This window comes from Pleurodeles waltl, chromosome 1_1 (genome assembly GCF_031143425.1).
Source record: "Pleurodeles waltl isolate 20211129_DDA chromosome 1_1, aPleWal1.hap1.20221129, whole genome shotgun sequence".
NCBI lineage: Eukaryota > Metazoa > Chordata > Amphibia > Caudata > Salamandridae > Pleurodeles > Pleurodeles waltl.
The window spans coordinates 492781690-492795943 of NC_090436.1; positions in this window are offsets into that span (position 1 = coordinate 492781690).

Below are 14254 nucleotides of genomic sequence, written 5' to 3' on the forward strand. Positions count from 1 at the left end.
CTAGTCAGGGTAAAAGAGAATCACCCTCAGCTAACCTCCGCTCACCCCCCTGGTAGTTTGGCACGAGCAGTAGGGTTAACTTCAGAGTGCTAGGTTTAAAGTATTTGTACCATCACACACAGTAACTTAATGAAAACACTACAAAATGACACAACACAGGTTTAGAAAAATAAAAAATATTTATCTAAACAAAACAAGACCAAAACGACAAAAATTCACCATAGACAAGTCATCAATTAAAAGCAAAAAGAGTCTTCATGTAATTTTAAAAACAACGCTCACGCTGTTAGTGTGAAAATGTACCTTGGGTGCATCAAAAATAACCTGCACGGGCGAGTGTGTGTCAAAAAGGGCTTGCGATGCGTCGATTTCACTCATGAGCGAGACCTTGCGTCATTTCTCCTTTAGTCAGGTCAGCATGCGTCATTTCTTCTCTCCACAGGAGAGCAATGCATCGATCCAGTCAGCACTCTCAGGTCCGGACAGGCCTTGCATCATTTTTACATGCCCATCGGTGTTTGCATCAGAAATACAGCCACGCGATGGTCCGAAAACCAAGCAGCACTGGTTGCGATCTTAGCAGCCTCCTTTAGCAGTGTTGCGCATCGTTTCCCTAGCTGCAGGCGTCGATCTTCCAGTCGCATTGCAGGTGAGCAGCGATCTTCACCCAAAAAGCCAGCAGCACATCGATTTTTCAGCCGCAGATCGGAATTGCGTCGATCTTTTCCCCGCACATCGGTCGGTACGTGGATTTCTCACTTTTGTGCTGCCAGCTTCTTTTTTCAGGGCCCCAGGAACTGGATGGGCACCACTTGGCAGAGTAGGAGTCTCTCCAGAGGCTCCAGGTTCTGGCAGAGAGAAGTCTTAGCTGGCCTTGAGACTTCAAACAACAGGAGGCAAGCTCTAAATCTAGCCCTTGGAGATCTTCACAAGAAGGAAGGCAACACAAAGTCCAGACTTCGTCCACTAGCACATGCAGAAGCAGCAACTGCAGGAGATCTCCACAAAGCACAGTCACAGGCAGGGCAGCTCTTCTTCCTCAACTCTTCAGCTCTCCTCCAGGCAGAGGTACCTCTTGGTTTCCAGAAGCCTTTTAAAGTCTGTGGTTTTGGGTGCTTATCTTCTACCCATTTTGCCCTTTGAAGTAGGCCCACTTTAAAGGAAAGTCTCTCTTGATTGTGAACTCCTGCCTTGTCCAGGCCAGGCCTCAGACACACACCAGGGGGTTGGAGACAGCATTGTGTGAGGGCAGGCACAGCCCTTTCAGGTGTGAGTGACCACTCCTCCCCTCCGTCGTAGCACAGTTGGCTTATCAGAAAATGCAGACTACACCCCAGCTCCCTTTGTGTCACTGTCTAGTGAGAGGTGCAACCAGCCCAACTGTGAAACTGTCCCAGACAGGGAATCCACAAACAGGCAGAGTCACAGAAATGGTTTAAGCAAGAAAATGCTCACTTCTAAAAGTGGCATTTTCAAACACACAGTCTTAAAATCAACATTACTAAAAGATGTATTTTTTATCAGAGACTCCAAACTCCACATGTCTATCTGCTACCAAAGGGTATCTACTCTTTTAATCATATTTAAAGGTAGCCCTCATGTTAACCTAAAAGAGGGACAGGCCTTGCAACAATAAAAAATTCATTTTGCAATATTTCACTGTCAGGACATATAAAACACATTACTATATGTCCTACCTTAACCATACATTGCACCCTGCCCTTGGGGCTACATAGGGCCTACCTTAGGGGTGCCTTACATGTAAGAAAAGGGAAGGTTTAGGCCTGGCAAGTGGGTACACTTGCCAAGTCGAATTTACAGTTTAAAACTGCACACACAGACACTGCAGTGGCAGGTCTGAGCCATGTTTACAGAGCTACTAATGTGGGTGGCACAACCAGTGCTGCAGGCCCACTAGTAGCATTTGATTTACAGGCCCTAGGTACCTCTAGTGCACTGTACTAGGGACTTACTAGTAAATCAAATATGCCAATCATGGATGAACCAATTACATACACATTTTGTATAGGAGCACTTGCACTTTTGCACTGGTTAGCAGTGGCAAAGTGCCCAGAGTAGCAAAAACAGAGTCCAGCACACATCAACAACCTGGGAACACTGAGATATCATCACTAGAATGTACCAAGAGTCAGTTAGAGAACTGACATTGCGTGGTGAGAAAGTGTTAATCTGCTGGCTGGGATGGAGCTTGTATCATCAGAGTAACTTGGATTAAAGCATACAGATATAGGGGGTCATTCCGACCCTGGCGGTCATAGACCGCCAGGGCCGGGGACCGCGGATGCACCGCCAACAGGCTGGCGGTGCATCCAGGCCAATTCTGACCGCGGCGGTAAAGCCGCGGTCAGAAAAGGGAAACCGGCGGTTTCCCGCCGGTTTTCCCCTGGTCTGAGGAATCATCCATGGCGGCGCTGCAGGCAGCGCCGCCATGGGGGTTCCGACCCCCTTCCCGCCAGCCTTTTGACCGCCAGAACCTTGCTGGCGGGACCGGGTGTCGTGGGGCCCCTGGGGGCCCCTGCAGTGCCCATGCCACTGGAATGGGCACTGCAGGGGCCCCCTAACAGGGCCCCACAAAGATTTTCAGTGTCTGCATATCAGACACTGAAAATCGCGACGGGTGCAACTGCACCCGTCGCACCCTTTCCACTCCGCCGGCTCCATTTGGAACCGGCATCCTCGTGGAAGGGGGTTTCCCGCTGGGCGGACGGGCAGCCTTCTGGCGGTCGCCCGCCAGCCCAGCGGGAAACTCAGAATTACCGCGGCGGTCTTTTGACCGCGCTGCGGTATTCTTTCGGGGGAACTTTGGCGGGCGGCCTCCGCCGCCCGCCGAAGTCAGAATGACCCTTCATCTACAAGGAAGCAGAGTATTTTAGATTCCCTTTTAATTTCTCTCACTACTAGCTAAGCAAAGAAGTTTTCACCCTCAGCTGTCCATGAAAAGGCCACCTCTACTGTACTGCACGATGTCTGAAGGTCTCCACCGCCTGCCCGCTCTGGGAATAATTCTCCAAAGATCCTCCCTGAAACCTTGATGTCTGCAATGTTGACTCACCTGGTTACTTGATTACGTGCAACTAGAGCAGGGAGGGGCTGATCTTAAATAGCAGCGTTCCACCCAAAATGGCCACTAGGTCTTGTGAGATCCCGCAAGTTGCACATGGCTCTGCAAAATCTTGTGGTTTTCCAGAAGGTTGAAATACTGACAGGCAAGAATTACAGAGTCTTTTCCCCCAGCCATCTCAGTGTGTAAGCCCAACACCCATGCTTTTTAGAAAGAGATTCTCTAAGGGCCACCTGTGCCACATGATCTTGAACAGGTTGATGTGACAAGGGCCTCACGGCCCTATACACTGGAGGAGACAGGTGACTAAAGTGGACAGGGTGACCCTTTACATAGACCAAAAAATGCCTCATTTCCATCCAACTTCCAACCTCCAGTATCTGGCAAAATTAACTTTACAGGGAGTACTATCTCAGCTTTGACCATTCATAAGGAGAAATAATATGCTTGGAAATATGCAGATGAGAACTACAATTGATCGTCGCACATACATAGTCATCACTGTGATCTTGGATGATATGAGAATGGAGATTACTGTAGACAATGTCAGCACAAGTATTATGTTTTCATCACTGCCAACCATTCTGAAATACTGAAATACTATCAAATAGAAACAAATGTTTTGAATCATTTGAGGTCCTTCCTTCACGGTTAGTTGCTTAAAGCTTTTTTGCATTAGTTCTACTTGAAGGATCATTTTGACTGTACCACAGGCCTTTGCATTCTCACTGATGCAGTTTAACTTTCATATGATTCCTTTGAGTTAATTAATATGATCCTTGAGATTTATTTTTAACTATGCAAGTGCTATCCAAATGAAACTTAGGTTACTTGCAAAAAACTGGGAACAAAAAGAAATCTTCCCATGATGTTTCATCTTATTGGGTCAATGAATGCATCGAAAATATAAATATTGATCCCAGGAAAACTTTTGCATAGTGACAGGGATGTCCAGAGAGGAATTTCCTTAGAGTTATGGCTACTTCACACAGGTACATGAATTGAACTGTTTGTTGATTAAAGTTAAATTAATGGTACAAAAAGAGTTCAGAATAGGGACCTGGTTACTGATACAAAATAGATCACCTTCTTGTTGCTGAGACATTGATGAAGGTTGGAGTGCTTGTCTTTTGAAACTGATTTACTTCCTGAGGACTTTGACACAAAGGATAGGAACTCATGTAGAGGTAGAGGGCTAGCAGTGATCATTAAGCTTAATGAAAGATAACATTAGAAAGGGGTGAGGACATAAGCAGACAGCTTTCATGTAGATGAAATGTCATTTCTTAGTCAATCAAACTGCATGTATCTTTTTGTTTCTTTGAAACACCTGCATCAGATGTCAAATTTGTGAGGGATCTGATCAATTCATTGTAGTACTGGAACTATGCTACAATGTACTAACCATGTTAAGACACTTCAATTTATAATAAAAAGGGCAAACCTACCAACAATGAAGAGTGTGTTTGGTAATTTGAAAGTCTCTCATCGGGTCAATTAATGGTAGGTCACTCCCACAGACAAGGCTAGACTTTAGCCCTCATTTGTTCCATGTGCACTCAAAAACTTCAGATTTTAGCCCCCGTTCTGATATTTTGGTTGGGCTACTGAGTTATTCCTTTTGGCTTACAGATTTTAGGGAAATCAATCAATCTCTGGGCTCAAGTTAGGCTCGGGGATGGAAATGGAAGTTTGTGCAACATAGAAGATCACAAGAGTGGTTTAGGTATCTTCTCATGACATGTTTCATTAAATGATAACTTAACCAGTTGTATGTCATCAGTCATGTATATTAGTGAGAATTAAAGTCAGACTTCTTTCCATGACAGAAAGCAGTTGAATGAAGCCTTCCTACCAGCAAAATGGAGCAAACATTATTGATAAGGCAGAGGAGCCTGGATTTTAATCCAGATGATAAATATTCTTGCTACAGTTGCTTGATCAGGAAGGGAAAGAAGAGTTATCTTTGCTGACAGAATTCTAATGCATCCACCACCTTTGAATCAAAAGAGAACTAAGTAATGAAAATAGATATACACCAGGGATCCCCAACTTCCAGGATAAATGTGAGAAAATCGCTGAGTATTTAAAAAAATATATATACAACTCATTTGTGACGAGGCTCAAAGTAAAAAATACAACATTAAGAGGGAACTTCTGACCCAGACAGTAAATTAAATTATGTTTCAGACCACTGAATGTATTTAAAGATATAATGGTGACAAGTAAAGTTTTATTATTTATTATTTCTTTATTTACTTATAAAGTACCAACTCTCACTTGGAGATTTTTTGGAACTAAAGTAACTAAATAGGTAGGAGTGTGCAGACCACCTAGTAAATTAGCAAAACAAATCTGGTTTCAGAGCACCTCCAAATGCTAGATGTTTCTGAAGAGCTATGTGGTTCAAGGATAATGCATTGTAGAACTTGGGGCAAGATATTGGGCACCATGACCACCCACCCAGACCTTCTTTACTCGTGAGACAGTAAGTCATGATAGATGAGAAGGATTCAGGGGGTGAGATGGTGTGAAGGAAGTCAGCAAACATTAAAATCAGATTTTCGAACATCATAGAAAATTCTATGAGTCATGCAAAGGGTTTTAAAATGTATTTTCTGTTTGTTTTTTGCGTCTCAATTGGATATCCCACCAGCAGGTGCCTTTAAGCCACTAGTTTAACTACAGTTGTGACTTAGTGGAGGAAATATATTCACATGTTCCTGAAATATTAACTGCTTTCACACTCGCTAGGGAAAACCTGGTATAGATAGAAAAAATTGCGTCTAACTTCTACAAGATTTCAAACCTCCTGAATACAGAAGATTTAGCTCAACAGGCACTACTAGCTCTTCACTAGCCATTACCAACAAAAGTAACATTCCTAGCATTGTGCACATGGATATTACATCAGATCATTGCAAAGCGGTAGAGTCACAGCAATCTTGGAAGATTTCAAAATGGAGTTTATGAGCCTTGACACATTTAGATGTAGTGGCTGGGTTCAACTAATTTGATCATTCCATCATTCGGTAACTGAAAATCATGAACATCAGCACAGTTTATGTCACTTGTTCTCAGATTTGGCAAGGTGTCATGAGGTACACTCATTGTACCTTACATTTTGTCATTCTGATCATTTAGATCTTGAATGTTGATTTCACATTGTTAGACTTGATATCGTTCTTGTGGTATTCCTCCACAGTTTTACCTCCACTCTTCCTCTTTTGCTGAATTTGTTTTTGTCGCCATTAAGACTCTGTACACTGCTAACTGGTGGTAAAGTGCTTGTACTCTCGTAGTCATGCATGGTAGAATTGGTGTATAAATACCTAGCATTTTTAATTTACTTATAAGTCTCTGGCAAATGGTATGTATGCAGGGCTTGTAAATTAAGTGCTACTAGTAGGCCTGCAGCATTGACTGTGCCACCCACTAAAGTAGCCTTTCAAAACATGTCTCAGACTCCAGCCTGTAGTGCAGTTTAAACCATCACAGTGACCTGGCAAAATGCCTAAACATTCCTTTTTAATACTTATAAGTCACCCTCAAGATAGACCTTAAAGGCTCGCAGAGAACAGTGCATTACATTTAAAAAGCAGGACATGAGTGCTTAAGTTGTACATGTCCTGGTAGTGAAAAACTCCTAAAGCTGTTTGTCAGTGCTGTAAGGTCCATATCTTTCATTGACTTACAGTGGGTTACCTTATTACCTTTAATAAGTGATCACTTTACATTGGCAGCAGATAGAAACATATTGTTAATACTAGGATAAATGTTAATGGTAGAGTTTGATTTTAAGTCACAATTCTGACAATGCCACTTTTATAAATTTTTCATTTTCTCCTCCTTAAACATTTGTGACTGCTATTATCCTAGTTCACATTACTGTAAGTGGCTCTGCTGTTGGGTTTGTGTATTCCTTCCAGACAGTGACACAAAGGGGGCTTAAGTGTTGATAGGATGGGACTACCTGGCAGGATGATTTGGAGGGTCAGCATCCAACCCCAGTTGTGCATAAAGGGATTCTGCCTCACACACACAGAAAGGAATCTGACATCAGGCCTGCCTTGTCTTTTGACACCCAGACTTTTTGGAGCCTTGATAGGAGAAGAGAAGAACTTTCCAGAACCAGATGTGGGAATAGTATCAGGAATTCCCCACTTAAACTCTTGCATCAGGTATAAATATTGGACCTCCAGAGCCACTGTGCAGTACACTCTTGCTCCTGTGGACATTATAGAAGAAGGATTGCCCTGCCCTGAGCAGACTGTCCTGCTACTACCGAAGGACTCCCTTGCTGATTTAGGACTGCCTTTCTCTCTATGAAGGAAGACAGGACCTGCTCCCTTCATCCCAAGCTAACCTAAGTGACTCCAAGGATCAGTTGGCTGACCCTCTGTCTAAGCTACAGGGGCACAAACAGCTCCCCAGTCCTCTTTCAAACTGCCATGCTGACCTTTTGCACTGGACTTGTTGGACCTGCAAATGGACCTGCCTGAACTTGGCTGGCCTCTACTGGAGTAGATTCCTGATCCCCAATGTCTGCCTGCCCAGGTCCTGGACCCTCATCTGGCATCAGTTGAGCTCTTCCTCAGAAGAAAGGTGAAATCATTATGTGGGCTCTCTGTGACCACACACAGTTGTTTCAGTCCAAGACCCTGTCACCTGGAATGACCGCGAACAGACAGCTCTAGTGAAAATCTGGCTTTAATGCTACAGGGACCACCAGCAAAGGCCAGCAACATGTGGTCTGCTCTTCAAGTAACAGCAGCAGCAACGCACATTGAAGGCCAGCACCAACTATCTGCAATGCCAGACCTGCTCTTCTTGCTACAGCGATGACCACCTATGATGCCTCCCTACTCCTTACATCCTCCTCCACAATGAATGGAACTCTTTGAACCAGGCTTTGAGAAGGAAACTTTTTCAGCAGGGTAAGCTGCATTCCTGTTTCTGGCCTGCGCTTCATCTTGGTCAGGCTGAGCTTGTGACTTTCTCGATTATGACCAGATGACCGAGAGTGGCGATTTGTGTTTTTTTGATGCTATAGCTACTTAAACCTTTAGAATTGAATATCTCCGGTTCTACTGATTGGATTTTTGTTTTTCGTGCATTATCTTGTTTATTGAAATGTACCCTATTTCTCAAAATTGGTGTAAAATTATTTTTTATATGCAGTGTTTTCATTTTATTGCTGTCTGCATGGTGCACAAGTACTTAACACAGTGCTTCTGAGTAAAGCCTGGATGCTTTTGGGTCAAGCTATCAGATAGTTAAGCAAAGGTTAATTAAGTGACTTTTATGGTTCACCCTGCAAGGATTGTGGGTCTTGCTTCAGTGAGACTTTCACCCTTTGACCAATAGCCCAAATTCTTGCACACATAATCAATATTAACTGCAGACTTAAGTAAGATGGAAACTAAAACATTAAGGCCCTCATTACAACCCTGGCGGTCGGTGATAAAGCGGAGGTAATACTGCCAACAGGCCGGCGGTTAAAAAAATGGAATCACGACCATGGCGGAAACCACCATCACAGACAGCCACTTTAACACTCCGACCGCCATGGCTGTAGAAACAAACACCGCGGCGGACACCACCAACAGAGAGGCGGAAGACAATGTACCGCCCACACTATTACAAGGCACCAATCCGCCAGCTTTTCCGGGGTGGTACCAATGCCATCAAAAGTACGGCAGAAACAGTACACAGAAGGGAAACAACTCACCTCTTGACAGTGGTGATTGTGTGCCCTTGATGAGTCTCTCTACTGGACATGCTTTGGTGATGGGTGTCCATGCAGGTCTGTGGTGGGTGTCCATGTATTGTTGTGACGTGCAGGGCTTGGTATTGGAATGTGTGTGTTGTGATAGTGGGGTATCTGTGAGGTGTTGGGGTGATGGGTGTGAGGGTAGGGGTAGGTGTTTGTGATGGAATGCAGGTAGGGTGGGGGATATAATAGTAAAGATTTGACTTACCAGAGTCCAGTCCTCCTGCTACTCCTGCGAGGCCCTCAGGATGCATTATTGCCAAGACTTGCTCCTCCCATGTTGTTACTTGTGGGGTACGGAGAGGGTTCCACCGCCAGTCCTCTGTACTGCTACCTGGTGTCTGGATACCACGGAATGCACCTTCCCCTGTAGGTCATTACACCTCTTCCTGATGTCATCCCGTGTTCTTAGGTGCTGTCCCACTGCGTTGACCCTGTCGACAAGTCTCCCCCATAGCTCCATATTCCTAGCAATGGATGTCTGCTGCACCTGTGATCCAAATAGCTGTGGCTCTACCCGGATGATTTCCTCCACCATGATCCTGACCTCTTCCTCAGAAAACCTGGGGTGTCTTTGAGGTGCCATGATGTGGTGTGGGTGATGTGTGAGGTGATAGTTGATGCGATGTGTGCTGTGATGTGTTAGGGTGTGTTCTTTGAGGTGCATGGATGGTGTATGAGTGATGATGTTGTGTGCCTCTGGATACTGGTGTTGTCTTTGCTATTCTCTCTCTCGGCTTCTTCCAAAATTGTCGTAAGGGGTTGTGGGTAATGTGGGTGTGTGTTTTATAGTGGTGTGAGTGTGTGGGTGTGGTGTGTGTATGTGTGTCAGGTGTGTGTAGTTTGAATTGTCCAATCTGGTTGTGTTTTGTAAATGTGTGTGTATTTTGTGTGTGGCGGTGTGTGCGGCCAATGGATTACCGCGGTTGAAAGACTGCCACGTTGATTCGTTGGTCGTGTTAGTGTGGGCGTATTCCTGTTGGCGTAACGGTGTGGGTTTTGCTATCGCCGGTTTAGCACTGACCTTTGGTGTGGCAGACTTGTGTGGTTGTCTGTATTGTGGCGGATTTCTAGATGTGGGTCATAATACCTGTAGCGGATTTCCACTGTGGCCACAGTATGTTGGCGGTCGTCAGCACGGCGGTCAGCGGCCTTTAACGCCAGGGTTGTAATGAGGGCCTAAGTGTTTGGTGTATCTTTTCCAAAACAAAATGGAGTCCACATGGTGCGAGTCACATGTGAATAAAGATCCATGTGAACAGGATGTGGCAGCCATTTTTGAACTGTAACATATCAAAGTGCTTACCCTGGAGAACCTTGCTTACCAATGCCCATTTTTAATTTCACTCAGTTTGAAGACTGACTCATGCTATAGTCAATTTTAAAGAAACCTCTTCGTAGAATCAGCTGAATTTCTTCAGTGGTAGAGATTGCTGTTTGTGTGCAGCCATCTGTGTTTGCATGGATTTGGACATTTCTGCAAAGGCAGTATTGCTTTATGACTGGTTCTACTGAAATGAATTTGCATTTCATCTGCAGAGTGACAATCTCCCATTTTTTGTAAATACTTTGAATCACAGCCTTGATTTGGTTTTCTGAATGTGTTATAGCATTTCAGTAGAGGTAGATTTTAGAATAAAATTTCATATTATATGTTGCAGGTGCACCATTTAGAGTTACAAGTACATATAGCTGCAGAACATTACTCAACTGCAAAAGCTGTATCATACACAGTGTTATGGATAGTGTGAGATGGTTCAGTCCAGAAGATTATGTAGTAAATGTTGCTTAATTATGCTCTCAGGACTCAAATACATGAGACAAATCCATAGCAGGTTCAAGAGAGGATGCTACTCAGTGACCTGTCCCTTTACCAATTCCTGTTACACGATGGGTGAGGCAGAGAAGCATTGGCATCGAGACAGTCTCTCAGTGAAACCATGAGTGTGAACACACTAGATTGGAAGACTGTAGAACAGGAGGAGAGGATTTGGGAATGGCTCAATCCTTTTTCTAGGATTATCCATTTAAGGTTTTTTTTTTAACTTCAGTTTTGCTTTAGGTATTAATGAATCATCTGCTGAGTAATGCACTTCTCTCCATACTTACTGGCACTCTTTAACCTTTTTTTAACAGGTTAAAATCCAGTTGATATTTAAGTAGCATTCAGAAAATGGGGGGCCAAAAAGGATATGTGTGAGTGGCACACTTGACGACATAAATTTTTTGCAGGCGGCTGTAGTGCATTTCACAAATCATCCATTTTATCTCTATTGCGAATAGGGGATCCAGAGTAGGTCATAAACCGTCTCTGGGACTGCAACTGTCTGAAATCATGAATGACAACAAAACCATACTGACTATCAGTGAATATTGTCACTTTCAGCTGTTCAGAAACACAGTCTGCTCTATTTAGAGCAACCAAATGGGCTATTTGGGTAGAAAAGACTCCCGAAGCCAGAAAGCTTCAATCACACCTGAGACTGTGTAAACTGCATAACCAGCTCTCAGGGTAACATCTTGTACTCTTAAAGTTAACATTTGACGTAGGAAGAATGACCTACCTCATAACGGGTCAAACAAGCACTGGTGAGATATTGAGTCTTGGTTTACGTTAACAATATTTCCATAGAATGGGGAACAAAAACATTCTAAGAGTGGCCCATAAACAATGCCTTCGCACTGTTCAATGCTGACGCTCAGGGCAGCGACCGCCTTCAAACAACCAGGCAGCACAGAGGTCACAGGATCATGAGTGGCAGAAAAATATGCGACTGGCTTGTTTGCATTTTCATGCAGCTTTATCAAAACTGAGAGAGTACATTGATCCCTCTCACAGTAAAATAAAGAAAAAACATTTGTTATAATCAGGTATTCCCAGAGCTGGGACACAACATAGGCCAAAAGAGAAATGTTTGGAATCCACTGATGACAGTAGCCAACCATTCCCAGAAACATTCAAACTTTTGTCTCAGTTAGAAGGGGATTTCTTTTCTTAGGACACCTTCCACAAACCTTTCTCAATGTGGTGACCTAAGTAAATGACTTCTTTCTTACAATGCTGTATTTGTTTGGGAGAGACTTTATGTCCATTTTCTCCTCAGTGATTCAAAAGAGCAATTGTGTCTCTCCTGCATGCTTCGCAAGTGTTTGATTTCACAAGTAGGTCATCAATATACTGTACCAAAACTGAATGATATGACATTTTAAATGACTCCAAATTATTTTTCAAGATCTGAATAAAAATGGACGGACTCTCTGTATACCCTTGTGGTGCTTGGCGCCATGCCAAAACACATCTGCTGAATTTAAAAGCAAAGAGGAACTGGCTTTCCTCATGCAAAGGCATGGAGAAAAATGCTTGGCACAGATCAATCATGGTGAACCATTCTGCTTCACATAAAATTTTGAATAAAATGACTGCAGGATTTGGTACCACATGACAACATGGAATGACTATTTCATCGATTTTCTTCAGGTCCTGGACTACACTGCACTTTAAATTGGGCTTCCAGAGTCCTAGAATGGGAGAGATACATGGACTTCCCATTATCTCTTTCAGGATAACTTGTTTAATTAAACAATTTATCAGGGGAGTAATTCCAGAAATAGAGTCAGGTGTCATGTAATATGGAAGAGTTCTTTCTCAGTAATCCTGCATCTTTGTTCAAGCCATACAGAAGTATGAAAGCCTTTTTCTGATGATATGTAATGACCAGGAGTACCTTTGGTGTAGTCTCTATATCCTCTCTAACTGGAATAAGAACACCTCACTTTAATGCACTTTTTAATGCTTTAAAGACCTTCATTTTCAAATTTAACAAGTCAGAGTAACGTTCAGTTCAAATCAGGAACTAACTTCCATCCCGCAATCCTTTCCTCTAAAAGTTTTGAACCAATAGCAATGCCACACTATCCACCAATACCAGTGTGGTTTCACACCAACTGACCTATAACAGGGTGGCACTCAATGACGCCAAACTCTCTTCTCTCAGCAATGCAGTCGCTTCACAATTGTCTCTCACACAATCGCTCACACCTAATGCAAAAATATTGCGAGCAAAAGAAACTAATAACCTGTCTACACACCATACTTCAAAGCTGTACAGAGATACGCTTTCCGGCTAGAGCTTTCACAATTATACAATGAGTGAAACTTGACAAGTAAATCTCACTCTGGTTGATAAAGAACCTCCATGTGCACTCAGGATTCACTTATCAACCAAACCCACACTCATTCAACCAAATCCACAATCATTCAAGGAAAACTATTGGCACAGTCAATGATGTCTCATGACAAGCACCTCACTGCAGACAATTAATTACCCAAGTGTCTTCTACGCTTGTACGTTAATCCGGAATCTTAGACCATGAGGGACCCATCAACAACAACAACAACTGCAGACATTGTTTTGGAACAAGTGCCACAATTGCATGAGTACAACAACTCCACAGAAAACTTCACAATATCACACTTTACCTCAATCTTCAAGCCACAAGCAACGCAAGCACAAAACCCCATTAATACTCACACATCTGTCTCTCACAGGAACAACACTGGAACTTCATCAGTCTTCGGGTTGGACCATGGAACAGAATTTGGCGTGGGAAAAATTTGAACTTGGAATTGCATGGGACCAGTCCGATCTCCCTAACACTATGCCTAAATACTTCTTAATCCTTGTGGGACAAACCATCCTCTGCTACCAGATCTGCTGGAGCATTTTCTCCCTTCACAGGAGTCAGTGCAAAAAAAAACAGTTATACTACACTGTAAGACTCATGTGGCCATCAAAGGAAAATTCCAGCCAGGAATAAAGATAAGGGATTTTATTACAAACTTATGCTCAAAGTCATGTAGACAATTCTCAAGACAAAGGTATAAAAATTCTGTATCACCATGGGTTGTCCAAGGTGAAGAATCAAATTCAGGTGAACTAACATTAAGAGAAGTAAGCATTTAGCAAATACGATACAAAACATCAGTAAATTATCTGATGGATAGAAAAGAGTTGCTCAGTTTTAAAAAGCATTACAACAATTCAAATCATCAAGTTTCAGCTAGCGTGGACAGGGAAAAACCCTACAGATTAAACAATTAGGGATAAACATGTGCTTGGTGTAACACATGCGAGCAAAAGACAAAAAGGTCAAAAAGATTATGGAAAAAGGGAATCTTGAGCAACAGGTTACTAAGTTAGGCAAAAAGTAAGTAAAAAGGAAAAGCGTCAGCATGTCAGAAGCTCTGTCAAGAGCCTTCTTTGTGTTAGGGAGAAATCTCTAACTCTCAGCAAGGCATTTCAAAGGGGCAATGACAGAGAAGATAATACAGCTCAGAGTCCAAGAGGTTCAGCATTTAGGGTGAAGGTCAAGGAAAGGTTTAGCTCTTGGGTCTTCAG